This window comes from Lathyrus oleraceus, chromosome 5, assembly GCF_024323335.1.
Source record: "Lathyrus oleraceus cultivar Zhongwan6 chromosome 5, CAAS_Psat_ZW6_1.0, whole genome shotgun sequence".
In the NCBI taxonomy this organism is placed as follows: domain Eukaryota; kingdom Viridiplantae; phylum Streptophyta; class Magnoliopsida; order Fabales; family Fabaceae; genus Lathyrus; species Lathyrus oleraceus.
In genome coordinates, this window is record NC_066583.1 from 611,262,565 (window position 1) to 611,275,983 (window position 13,419).

The window sequence follows — 13,419 nt, forward strand, 5'->3', positions numbered from 1 at the left end:
ACAGCGCCAATTCCACTTCCTCTGGCATTGACAACCCCATCAAACAACAAAGTCCACTTTTCGTCTGGATCAGGTCCCTCCTCAACAACTGGCTCTTCACAGTCTTTCATCTTGAGGAACATGATGTCTTCATCTGGAAAATCAAACTTCATCGGCTCATAATTATCAATCGGCTGCTGAGCAAGATAGTCTGACAGAATACTCCCTTTGATGGCTTTCTGGGATGTATACTGGATATCGTACTCTATCAGTACCATTTGCCAACGAGCAACCCTTCCGGTGAGAGCTGGCTTCTCGAATATGTATTTGACTGGATCCATCTTGGAGATCAGTAAGGTTGTGTGAGTCAGCATGTATTGTCTCAATCGCTTAGCAGCCCATGCAAGTGCACAACATGTCTTTTCAAGCATCGAGTATCTCGACTCGCAGTCTGTGAATTTTTTACTTAGATAGTAGATGGCATGCTCTTTCCTACCTGTCTCGTCGTGTTGACCGAGAACACAACCCATGGAATTGTCTAGCACTGTCAAGTACATAATCAGCGGTCTCCCTGGGACTGGAGGCATGAGGATAGGGGGACTCTGCAAATACTCTTTTATTTTCTCAAAATCCCTTTGACAATCATCGTTCCACCTGATAGCCTGATCTTTCCTCAGCAACTTGAAAATTGGCTCACACGTGGTTGTTAGGTGAGAGATGAACCTTGCAATGTAGTTCAACCTCCCTAAGAAACCACGAACTTGTTTCTCTGTTCTTGGCTCAGGCATTTCTTGTATCGCTTTTACCTTATCAGGATCCACCTCAATCCCTTTTCCACTAACAATAAAACCCAGTAGCTTTCCAGATCTCACCCTGAAAGTCCACTTGTTCGGATTAAGCCTCAGCTTGAATTTCCTTAACCGTTCAAACAGTTTCTGCAGATTCACCAAATGTTCTTCTTCTGTCTGAGATTTGGCAATCATATCGTCCATATAATATAAACCTCGATTTTATGATGAATCATATCATGGAAAAGAGTTACCATAGCTCATTGATATGTTGCCCCAGCGTTTTTCAGACCAAACGGCATCACCTTGTAGCAGAAGGTGCCCCATGGGGTTATGAAAGTTGTCTTCTCCATATCTTCTGGTGCCATCTTGATTTGGTTATAGCCAGAAAAGCCATCCATGAAGGAGAATACCGAGAACTGAGCTGTGTTATCCACCAAAACGTCGATGTGAGGTAATGGGAAATCATCTTTAGGGCTAGCTCTGTTCAGATCCCGGTAGTCAACGCACATCCGTACTTTTCCATCCTTCTTAGGTACTGGAACGATATTTGCAACCCATGGCGGATAATTGGTAACCGCTAGAAACCCTTCATCCAACTGTTTTTGCACTTCTTCCTTTATCTTGACAGCCATCTCTGGTCTTGTTCTTCTGAGCTTCTGCTTGACCGGAGGACAATCCTCTTTGAGAGGCAAACGGTGTACCACAATGTCTGTGTCAAGCCCTGGCATGTCCTGATAAGACCAAGCGAAGATGTCAACATACTCTTGCAGCAATTCAATCAACCCCTTCTTTACATCATCTTCCAAAGCAGCCCCTATCTTGATTTCTCTCTTGGCGTCCTCGGTGCCGAGATTAATCACTTCAGTAGACTCTTGATGCGGTTGAATGACCCTTTCCTCTTGCTTTAACAGCCTGGCAAGTTCTTCAGGGAGTTCACAGTCTTCATCACCCTCTTCTTCAGCTTGGAAGATTGGATTTTCGAAGTCGAAGCGAGCCATAGCAGAACCGTTATCAATAGGATCCGGTGATATGCATCTGCATGAGTGATGGTATGTGCTTATGAGTGTGAACAGTAAGTGAAAACTAAACAAAACATTGCCAAATATTTTTATTCTTTTGAAATTTTGAAAACTGCAAAAATAGAAAGACAGTGAACAAAATATTTGAATGCAAAAGACGTCCTTCATTTATGATAAACAATGCAGGTATTCACATAAATGAGCCCTACAATGAGTCATTACGCCCTAGGCGGAACGTAAGACTTGGACATGCATGAATAAACAAAGAAAAATTACTCCTCTAGAAGAGTGACTTGGACAATCTCTTTAGAAGACCAATTGTTGATGACTTCACCCGGGATCCTCGGACGCACCCAGTTGTCAATGTCGCAATCATTATCCCCATCTTCTTCGTTGATTGCAGAGATCTGGCCATACTGAATGATGCCCGCGCTGGAGAAAGTAATTGGCCCCTGACGAGTCTGAAGTGCTGAAGTTGTAGAAGTCAGAGCTGGCTGGTACCCAATCCCGAACTTGTCGTCTTTTATTGGTAACTCCAACAGACGTCCCCAACCGGGAGCAACACCTGAATCCACCAAGGCTTGTGCCTGCTTGAAAGATGAGATAGAGGCACCCGCCTTAACCTCTTCCATCGGAGCTGCATCCTTGATCTGAACTGACTCAAAGGCCTGACACAGGGTCTCATGAATTTCACCTTCTACTTCTACATACTTGAATGTAGACAGGTTACTGACCAGGATGTCCTCCTCACCACAGACGGTGATAATTCGTCCGTTGACCGGGAACTTAATCTTCTGATGTAGAGTTGAAGAGACTGCCCCAGCATTGTGGATCCAAGGACGACCCAGCAGGCAACTATACGAGGGACTGATATCCATCACATAGAAGACAATGTTGAAGGTTTGTGATCCAATCGGGATTGGCAATTCTACCTCTCCAAACACCGACCTCTTAGAACCATCGAAGGCTCTCATCACGAGATTAGAAGGCTTCAAGACCAAACCTTCTACTTCTAACCTTGACAGGGCTCTCTTGGGTAGCACATTGAGAGAGGAGCCTGTATCCACCAGAACATGTGATAACATAGTGTCTCTGCATTCCATCGAGATGTGCAAAGCCTTGTTATGATTGCGTCCGGCTGGTGTTAAGTCAGAATCGGTAAAACCCAACTCGTTGCTTGCATGAACATTGGCAACGATCCCTTCTAGTTGGTTTACCGAGATTTCTTGAGGTACATATGCAGCATTAAGAACCTTCAGAAGTGCCTCCCTGTGTGCCTCCGAACACAACAGGAGTGAAAGAATGGATATCTTGGACGGAGTCTGAATCAACTGATCGACTACCTTGTAATCGCTTTTCTTTATGATTCTCAGAAGCTCGTCCACATCCTTCGCAAAAGTGGGCTCAGAACCAGCATGGGGTGCAGACGTACCCTCAATCACGACTTGCTTGCCTTTGGCTTTCGCCGCAGCATCAGCATTATCAGCTTGGCTAACCGGTGGTGAGAACAATCTACCACTCCTGGTGAATCGCCCGATTCCACCAACATTGTCCACTGCGGGACCTTCAACTTCAAGTTCAGACTTCTGACCCTCTTCTACTTTCAGTGGTCGTTCTACCCCAAGATCGTGCATGTATACACTCCCCCCATAATGCCAAGGAATGGCCCTTTCGCTGGTGAAAGGTAAAGGACCAGGGGTTGTGATAGTCATAGTGGACGGTCGCACTAGTGGCACCGGTTGCGCTTCTGGCACATTGATCTGATTAGTTGGGTAGAAAATGGTGATAGTAGCAACATCATAGTCATACTCAGAAATCTCATTCGTTGAAACATAAACATCTGAAACATCGGAATCAAGTTCAATTACATCAGAATCAACCACATTGTTTGGGATATCAGCAACAAAATTGGGAAAATTAAATACATCATTATGAATTATAGAATCACCAGGAACAACATCTGCGAATTCATCAGCAGCACCTTCAAACACCTCTTCCTCAACTCCTTCCACAGACTCTTGGACAAACAAGTTTTCAACCTGGAGGTTACCTTCATCGAGCAAGGCCTGGATACCCTGCTGCAGCTTCAAACAACCCCCACTCTGAGTAGCACAATCCATACAACCCTTCCCATAACCGGGGAAAATGTCGGCCTTCAACAAGTAGCCCTTGATATCCAACAACGGAGTCTTCAGCTTTAAAACATCTCTGATGGATTTGGCTTCTTCTCCCACCATATTAATATTTGCACTACCATGTTGCGGCATGGGATTGTTGACGACATTAGGAGCCGGTGCAAGGTTGATGGCCTTCGAATCTATGAGGTCTTGAACTATGTGCTTAAAAGCTTTGCAGTTCTCAATATTGTGGTCAGGTGCCCCAGAGTGGAAGCTACACCTAGCGTTGGCGTCGTAACCCACCGGAAGCCTACCAACAGGAGGAGCCAGAGTGCGTAACTGCACAAGTTGTAGTTGTTGAAGACTAGAAAGCAACTGAGCGTACGACATTGGAAGAGTGTCGAAACGCCGGTCCATCATCCTTTGCCTCTGTTGATAGGCGGGTATGTTACCCGGTTGTTGCTGTTGTTGGTACTGAGTTTGTTGACGTTGTGGTTGTTGTTGTAGTGGTGCTGCAGCTGGAATGGTCACAGCCGCAACATACGGTTGTTAATGATAAGGTTGAAAGTTGTTCCTCCGGATACCCCTACTTTGGTATGAAGACAAAGAATTCACACCCCCTCTCTCTGCTTATGCCCTCCAATGAACGGCTTCTTTACCCCTGATGAAGATCCACCTCCACTTTGGATCTTGCAGGTCTTCAGGTAATTCTCCACCCTCTCTCCGGTAGAGACTACATCAGCAAAGTTGGAGGCATTGCACCCCACCAGACGCTCCAGGTAAGGTCCAGGAAGCGTATTCATGAACATGTTGGCCATTTCCTTTTCCAAGATAGGAGGCTGAACACGGGAAGCTGTCTCTCTCCAGCTGTCATACCCCAAAATTTGCCCATTAATATTTCAAGACATTTTTCAAGGCATTCTGACTCATTTTTATGACACTGATCTTAAAGGAACAAAGGCCCAGCTCACGAATGGCCCAATCCAGAAAATGGCCCAAACTGGCATGTTCGCTACCAGCTCGCCTAGCGAACGTTACGTTCGCTACCAGCTCGCCTAGCGAACGTTCGCTACGCGTTCGCTACCAGCTCGCCTAGCGAGGCTGACAGACAACAAAAAAATTTCGGGCTTCGTTCTGAGCCCATTAGGTCATGAAAAAGGGCATTATAAATACCAGCACTTCAGTAATGAAAAGAGGACGAAAAAAGGAGAGAGGAGAACCCTAGCAAGCAAACCCTAGTGCTCACAGAAGGAAACCCTGAAGGAAAAGCCGGCGGCACCAAGTTCTACCGCCGCCCAATTCAATCCGATTTTCCGATTCGAAGTCACAACTCAGCTGTTAACAGGTTTACATTGCTATCATTGTTTTTATATTCTTAATTTGCATATGACTTTATGATTAGATTTATGAAATACCTTAAGCTTGGCATGTGAACTTTAGTATATACCATGCATACTTTAAATGATTAATTGTATAATTGCAGTAATGAGATCCATAAGGCATAAAATTGGTTGAGATTGTACTGATATCATATTCAAAAACCAGCAGCGCTCGCTAGCACATCGCTAAGCGAGCCAGTAGCGAATACTCGCTAGGCCTTCGCTAGGCGAAGCAGGGGCGAATGGGACAGTGGCTGTTTCAATTTTTTTTGGCGGTTCTATCTTATGTTATTATAATTCTGCATCATTTGATTTGAGTTCATGATTGTTGTGTTTATTTTATGGTGCAACTTTCAATTATATTTTATCTCGATGCTCTAATCCGTGTGTTGAATTGTGTAAAGGTTTACATGTTTCCAAGAAAAAAGACCGCCGTTAGGTCTTCCACTTTATTTGTGGGATACCCTTGTGGAGACTCACCCTAAATCGCTTAATTAATTTTAATGTGTTAATTTTAATAATTAATTTTAATGTATTAATTTTAATGTATTATTTTTAATGTATCATTTTTAATGTATTGATTTTAATGTGGAGATTCATCATAATCACCTAATTAACTTTAAAATGTGGCCTTTAAATATGTGATCTTGGACCTCTCTTTTGCCTTACGATATTACGGTATAACGGTCATGTCCCGCGAATGTAGGGATACACTTAGCAAAGACCCTTCGATTAAATCATCATAAAATAAATCCTGGTCCCTCGGATGTTGCCTTCGAAAATACGATTTTGTCCCTCGATGACCCTTCGGTGTAGCCTACGGTTAAATGATGATCGTCCCTTCGAATGCTAAGGTATCCTTACAACTGTTGCCTTCAATGACCTATCGATGACCCTACGATGACCCTTAAACATCCAAAGGGTAAAATTACTTACTCCTCAATAGTAAGGACAGTTTTACCCTCATAAGGATAGGAAATGCCCATAACGACCTTAGGAAGGTATAACTCTCAATTACTGGATCATAACCTAAAATACTTTTTACACCTCACACATTTCTAAACTATTTTTTTAAACAATTTTCAAAACTAAACGAGATAACCACTTTGTATATATTCATACAAGAATCATTACAAAGTTAAATTCTCTTTTCAAACATTTTTCAAGCAATTCACCGACACTTTTTCAGACAAAAAGATAAGTGATCCAGCAATTAAGAGCCCATGGATAACCATGGATACAAAGGGTGCTAACACCTTCCCTTTGTATAATGTACCTCCCGAACCCAAAATCTATTGAGGTCTTTCCTGTTCTTTTCCACCTTTCCTTATTGGATAAAAGAAAAGTCGGTGGCGACTCTTGCTATCCGCGACATTGCGATAAAAAGCAAAACACCCCAAGTCAGTTCACCGTATGACAGAACTGGCGACTCCACTGGGGACTTCTTTAAAAAGAGAGGTTACCTTAAAAACAAGATCACTTATTTAAAATTGTCTGATTTACTTTTAAGGGATTGCTTGGGTATTCTTGAGTGAAAGATCCTACACCCGGATCTAGTGTACCTTAGGTAAGTAGCAATAGATCATCGCGACTATCCGGCGTATACTGGAATGGTTAAAATGATGGCTACGGTTAATGTGACACTTTGGTTGTCCTGATGTTCCTCATGTTACTTGAGGAAAAATTTGGCTTCCGCGTGGTGTCACCAAAGCATTAACCAGACCTTTAGAACCCTAATTGACTCATCCTGGCCATTAGAAAGTAGTGAGATAACTGACTTCGGTTCCGACTGGGGTTGGTTGATACTCGATACTACACTCTTTGAGATTGGACTTTAGGGAAGCTTCGGTCAACCGCTTGGTGTTGCACTGAAGTGGACTTAAAGGAAGATCGATGATCTGAGATCCTTCTAGAACCCGGTTACTATTCTAGGACAGGTTGAACCAACTAAACTTCAGTGGGGAGGGTACTTACCTATGGAACTCATGCAAGCCTTAAAACCTAGGAATGATGGTTGTGTGACTTGCTTGTGCTTGTTATTTATTTAACCTCATAACATCATAACATCATAACATCATGACATCATAACATTGTACTAACCATTTCAAGGACTTAGGGATTTAACTTTGCTCTGTTTTGTAAGGCTATGGCTCCCAGGAAGACCATCCGGATCAATTTTGTAGCAATCTCTCCTCAACTCAAGGATTTAGTGTCAGAACTTCCTGATCAGGCTCAGTTCATCAAGAAACACGGTTCTCTCCTCAATTTGGTTACCACTGGTTTCAAAGAAGATATGATGAGAGTCCTATTCCAGTTCTTCGATCCTAAGCATCATTGCTTCACTTTCCCAGATTATCAGTTGGTACCCACACTAGAAGAATTCTCCAAGCTGCTTGAGATACCTATCCTTGATCAAATACCTTTCAGTGGTCTGGAAAAGATTCCGAAGTCTGAAGAAGTTGCCGCAGCTTTACATATGACAAAGTCTGACATTGAGACTAATTGGGTAACAAGAAGTGGAGTTAAGGGTTTACTCGCCAAATTTCTGGTAGGTAAGGCCCGAGAATTCCTGAAAGTTATGAAGGTCCATGCTTTTGAAGATGTTCTAGCATTGCTAATCTATGGTTTAGTGCTATTCCCTAATCCGGACCAATTCATAGATGTGAATGCTATTAAGATATTCCTCACTCGTAACCCTGTGCCTACCTTGCTCGGAGATATTTTGCATTCCCTTCACACCCGTACTATGAAAAGGCAAGGGACTCTCATGTGCTGCGTACCTTTGTTGTCTAGGTGGTTTATTTCGCACCTCCCTCAATCAGTCTTGAAGAATGATCAGAATCTGAAATGGTCTCAAAGGATAATGGCACTCTCCCATTCAGACATCCGATGGTGTTCTAACTTCAGAGAAAATGTTATCATCATCGACCGATGTGGAGAATTCCCTAATGTACCACTCATGGGGATAAGAGGAGGTATTACTTATAATCCCGCCTTAGCCCTACGTCAGTTTGGGCATGCTCGAAGAGATGGTCCACATGAAATGATCATTCAAGGTATAGTGTTTGACTATGACAAGGACTCTCAAGGTCTCCGCCAAACGTTTGTACGAGCTTGGGGCATGGTGAAAAGAAGCAATTCAGGAAAGAAAAACTCCATTCCTATGGAGCCTTATCTCCGATGGGTACGAGCCAGAGCTCGTGAGTTTGTCATGCCATATCTTGCAGTCGGACCATTGATTGTTGAATCAAGTGTCGAAGGAGGTACTACCCAGATCATTTCTTATCCAGATATACCTACTGAGGTTGAGGAACTAAAGAGATCCTGGACCCAGTTGAGAGAGGAGAGGGATACTTTCGAAACTCAGTTCAATGCAGAAAGGAAGAAAGTATTAGAGCTCACCAGTCAGCTTAATGAGGAACGAAGACTCAATGCATATCTTCGCCCAAAAAGAAGTCGCCCCTGGGAGACTTGAGCTTTCATTGTATTTTACTATTATTCCTTTTGTAATGAACATTGATCAAAAAAGTAGCAATAAACATTTCTCTCTTGTTGGTGATTTATGCAAAGTTAAATTCCAAAAGTCCTTGAAAACATTTCATGCATTGCATCGCATAACATAACATTGCATAACAGGTATTCTAAAGGACCATATTCTTACGGTCTGCCTCTTAAACAGAAAAATGGATCTCGAACAAACTGTCAAAGATCTCCAGACTCAAAATGCTCAGTTCAAGGAGATGATGCTAAGCTTATCCAAGGGGCAGGAGGAACTGAAGGCTCTTTTGGTCGAAAAGAAGAAAGACAAGAAGGCTGTGAGTTTCATTAACCCAGGAAGAAGGCGTAAAGGACAGGCTACGGGAATCAAATTTGGAATCCCGAATGGTCCAGAAGATGAGGCGGAGAATGATTCAGAGGAAGAGGATGCTGATTTCTCCAACCCTGATGATGATGATGAGAAGTATGAAAATGAACAGTACTCTCCGAGAGATGATAAGTACAAATTGCTGGAAGAGCGCATGCTAGCCATGGAGGGTCAGAAGACGCCCGGTCTGGATTTCGAAAGTTTGGGTCTGGTCTCCGATGTGACCATTCCTCGCAAATTCAAAATCCCCACTTTTACTAAGTACGATGGTGCATCCTGTCCTCAGATGCATTTAAGGGCTTATGTGAGAAAGATTCAGCCGCATACCACTGATAAGAAACTGTGGATCCACTTCTTCCAAGAAAGTCTGTCTGGCACTCAGTTGGAATGGTATTATCAGCTCGAGAGCTCTGACATCCGCACCTGGACTGATTTAGCAACAGCTTTCTACAAGCAGTACCAGTACAATTCTGAATTAGCGCCTACTCGGCTACAGTTGCAGAATATGGCTATGGGATCTAAAGAAAGCTTCAAAGAGTATGCTCAGAAATGGAGAGATTTGGCTGGCAGAGTCAAACCCCCTATGACTGACCGAGAATTAGTAGACCTGTTCATGGGTACCCTGACTGGCCCATTCTACAGCCATCTACTGGGGAGTTCTTCATCAGGTTTCACTGAACTTATACTGACAGGTGAACGGGTGGAGAGCGGCCTTCGAAGTGGAAAGATACAGGCAGCTACCTTTACAAGCAGCAAAAAGTCCTACCAGGGGAAGAACGAATCAAATGCTGTGTACGGTCAAAAGGGTCGTAACAAGAAAAACCGTGACCACGACATTGGAGCAGTTACGATTGCAGCACCACCATCTCAAAACTTCCAGCCCAAACAAGACAGGCCAAGAAGGCAGTTCACCAGGATCAATATGACCTTGGCACAGGCACTGCAGGGAATGCTAAAGGCAAATTTGATCACCCTCAGAGATCCTCCTACAAATCCCAACACTTCCTCTTCTCGTTATAATCCCAATGCCAGGTGTGCATATCACTCCGATAGCCCCGGGCACGATACAAACGATTGCTGGCCATTGAAGAACAAGATTCAGGATATGATCGAAGCTGGAGAAATTGAGTTTGAGCCTCCGGAGACTCCTAATGTCATCACTGCTCCTATGCCTAACCATGACAAGACTGTTAATGCTGTAGATGACGGTTCTCTCATTTCCAATGTGGCGGACTTAATATCTCCCCTCCCGATCATAAAGAGGAATTTATTGCAAGCTGGTTTATTTCCAGGTTGTGCTGAAGATTGCAATCTCTGCATACTCCGGCCCGAGGACTGTTTGAAATTGAAGAATGGTATTCAACGGCTGATGGACGATCGTACAGTTCTCTTCGAAGGGATTCCTAAGGCGGAAAACTCTATTGAAGAAATATCTGTGGTTTCTAGGTCCAAAGTTCCAGTGAAGATTACCGCTACCAGGGCGCCTGTGAGGATTACTGCTGAGCCCAGGGTTGCTCCCCTAATCATCACTGCACCTGGCCCGATCCCGTATTCCTCAAGCAAAGCTATTCCGTGGAATTATGGCGGTGATGTTTACGTCCATGGCGTGAAGCAAGTGGATGATGCTGCTAATACTAGTGGCATTGTGGGGACCAGTAAAATTACTCGAAGCGGAAGGATCTTCTCTCCAGAAATCTCACCTCCTGTCCTTGAAACTCGGGGAAAGGAACCAGTCAACCCTTCCCAGTCAGAGACACCGGTTGAAGTTACTCCCGAAGATGTTGCCAAACAAGAAATGGAAGAAGTGCTGAAAATCATTCGCAAGAGTGATTTTGATGTTGTAGAACAGTTGGGGCATACCCCGTCTAAGATCTCAATGTTATCCTTGCTGTTATCTTCTGAATCTCATGCCAATGCATTGGTAAAATTCTTGAAGACTGCTCACGTGCCTCAGGGAACATCTGTTGATCAGTTCGAAAATTATGTTGCTCACTTGGCTGTTGACAATGGCCTAGGCTTTTCCGACGCTGATCTGACACCAGCAGGAAAGAATCACAATAAAGCCCTGCATATCTCCATTGAGTGTAGGGGAATCACTTTGTCCCATGTGTTGATCGATAATGGCTCTTCCTTGAATGTGCTGCCGACAGCTGTGCTGGATAAGCTGGATTGTAAAAGCATTGAGCTGAAACCTAGTGACATTGTGGTACGTGCTTACGATGGTGCGAAGAGTGTTGTCCATGGCGAAGTAGTCCTCCCTATCAAGATAGGACCTCAAGTCTTCAATACTACCTTCCATGTAATGAACATTCGTCCTGCCTACTCCTGCTTACTGGGGCGCCCTTGGATTCATGGGGCAGGTGCTGTAGCTTCGTCTCTCCATCAAAAGTTGAGATATCCGATAGAGGGTAAGATTGTCACCGTGTGTGGAGAAGAAGAGTACATTGTCAGTAGTGTGCATACCTTCAGATACGTCGAGATGGATGGTGAATTCATTGAGACTCCTTGTCAGTCATTTGAAGTAGTTCCCCCGACCGTTCCTGTCCTTAAGCCAACTACCTGTGTACCCAAGGTTATTCGTGCTCCTCCTGCTATGATTTCTCTGAAGGACGCTCAAGCCGTGGTTGAGGATGGTGGTCGTACTGGCTGGGGTCAATTGATCGAAGTACCATACAAGTTTGACAAATTTGGCCTGGGGTTCAGCCCTGACAAGAGTCAAATTAATGCTGTAGAAGATGCTGACAGTGATTGTGACCTGGATAGCTGGATCTACCCAACAATTGGCGACGGACTCAATAATTGGAAGGCTGAAGACACTATCCCGATCTCCTTTAGTCAGGAGTAATTGTTATTGTCCATTTAGTATTGCAAATCTTTAATTTTTAAAGCATTGTGTCTACGCCCGGGGCACAATAGCTAATTTGTTAAGGGTTTTGTCATTTCATAAGCATATTCATATTCAATAAATCAATGGACTTTTTTCGCATTCAAATATTGCGCTCTTTATTTTTTCTGTCGTCTTTCAAACAAGCTATGCTTTCTTACACACACTCACATAACAAATTGCAGATCCGTATCCACTCTGGATCCTATTGATAATAATTCCGCTACTGTTCATTATGACTTTGAAAATCCGATCTACCAAGCCGAAGATGGAAGTGAGGAAGATTGTGAAGTCCCTGGAGAGCTTGCCAGACTATTACTGCAAGAGGAAAGGACTATACAGCCACATGAAGAGTCCCTCGAAATTGTAAATCTGGGTACTGAGGTAGACAGAAAAGAAGTCAAAATAGGAGCAGGATTGGAAAGCAGTGTCAAGGAAAGATTGATTCGGATGTTACATGACTATGTAGAGGTTTTCGCTTGGTCTTATGAAGACATGCCCGGGTTGGATACTGATATAGTGGTGCATCGGCTGCCTACGAAGGAAGACTGCCGTCCTGTCAAGCAAAAGGTTCGCCGCATGCGTCCTGAAATGTCCGAGAAAATCAAAGCCGAGGTTATGAAACAGTTCAATGCCGGTTTCCTAGCCGTTACTTCTTATCCTCAATGGGTTGCTAATGTGGTGCCAGTGCCAAAGAAGGATGGTAAGGTACGAATGTGCGTAGATTACAGAGATTTGAATAAAGCAAGTCCCAAGGATGACTTTCCACTCCCGCACATTGATGTTCTGGTAGATAACACCGCTCAACACAAAGTATTCTCATTCATGGATGGATTCTCGGGTTATAATCAGATTAAGATGGCACCTGAGGACATGGAGAAAACTACGTTTGTGACGCAATGGGGCACTTTCTGTTACAAAGTAATGCCATTCGGTCTAAAAAACGCCGGGGCAACGTACCAGCGTGCTATGGTGGTTTTGTTCCATGATATGATCCATCATGAAATAGAAGTATATGTGGATGACATGATAGCCAGATCTCATACTGAGGAGGAACATCTCGATCATTTATACAAACTGTTCGAGAGGTTGAAGAAATACAAGTTGAGGTTGAACCCGAACAAATGCACTTTTGGAGTAAGATCCGGTAAGCTCTTGGGCTTTATTGTCAGTGGTAAAGGAATTGAGGTTGACCCGGCTAAAGTGAGAGCTATTCAAGAAATGCCAGTTCCCCGTACGGAGAAAGAAGTCAGAGGTTTCTTGGGACGCTTGAACTACATTGCTCGATTTATCTCCCATTTGACCGCTACCTGCAAACCCATCTTCAAATTACTGAGGAAAAATCAAGAAATGATATGGAATGACGAATGCCAAGAAGCTTTTGA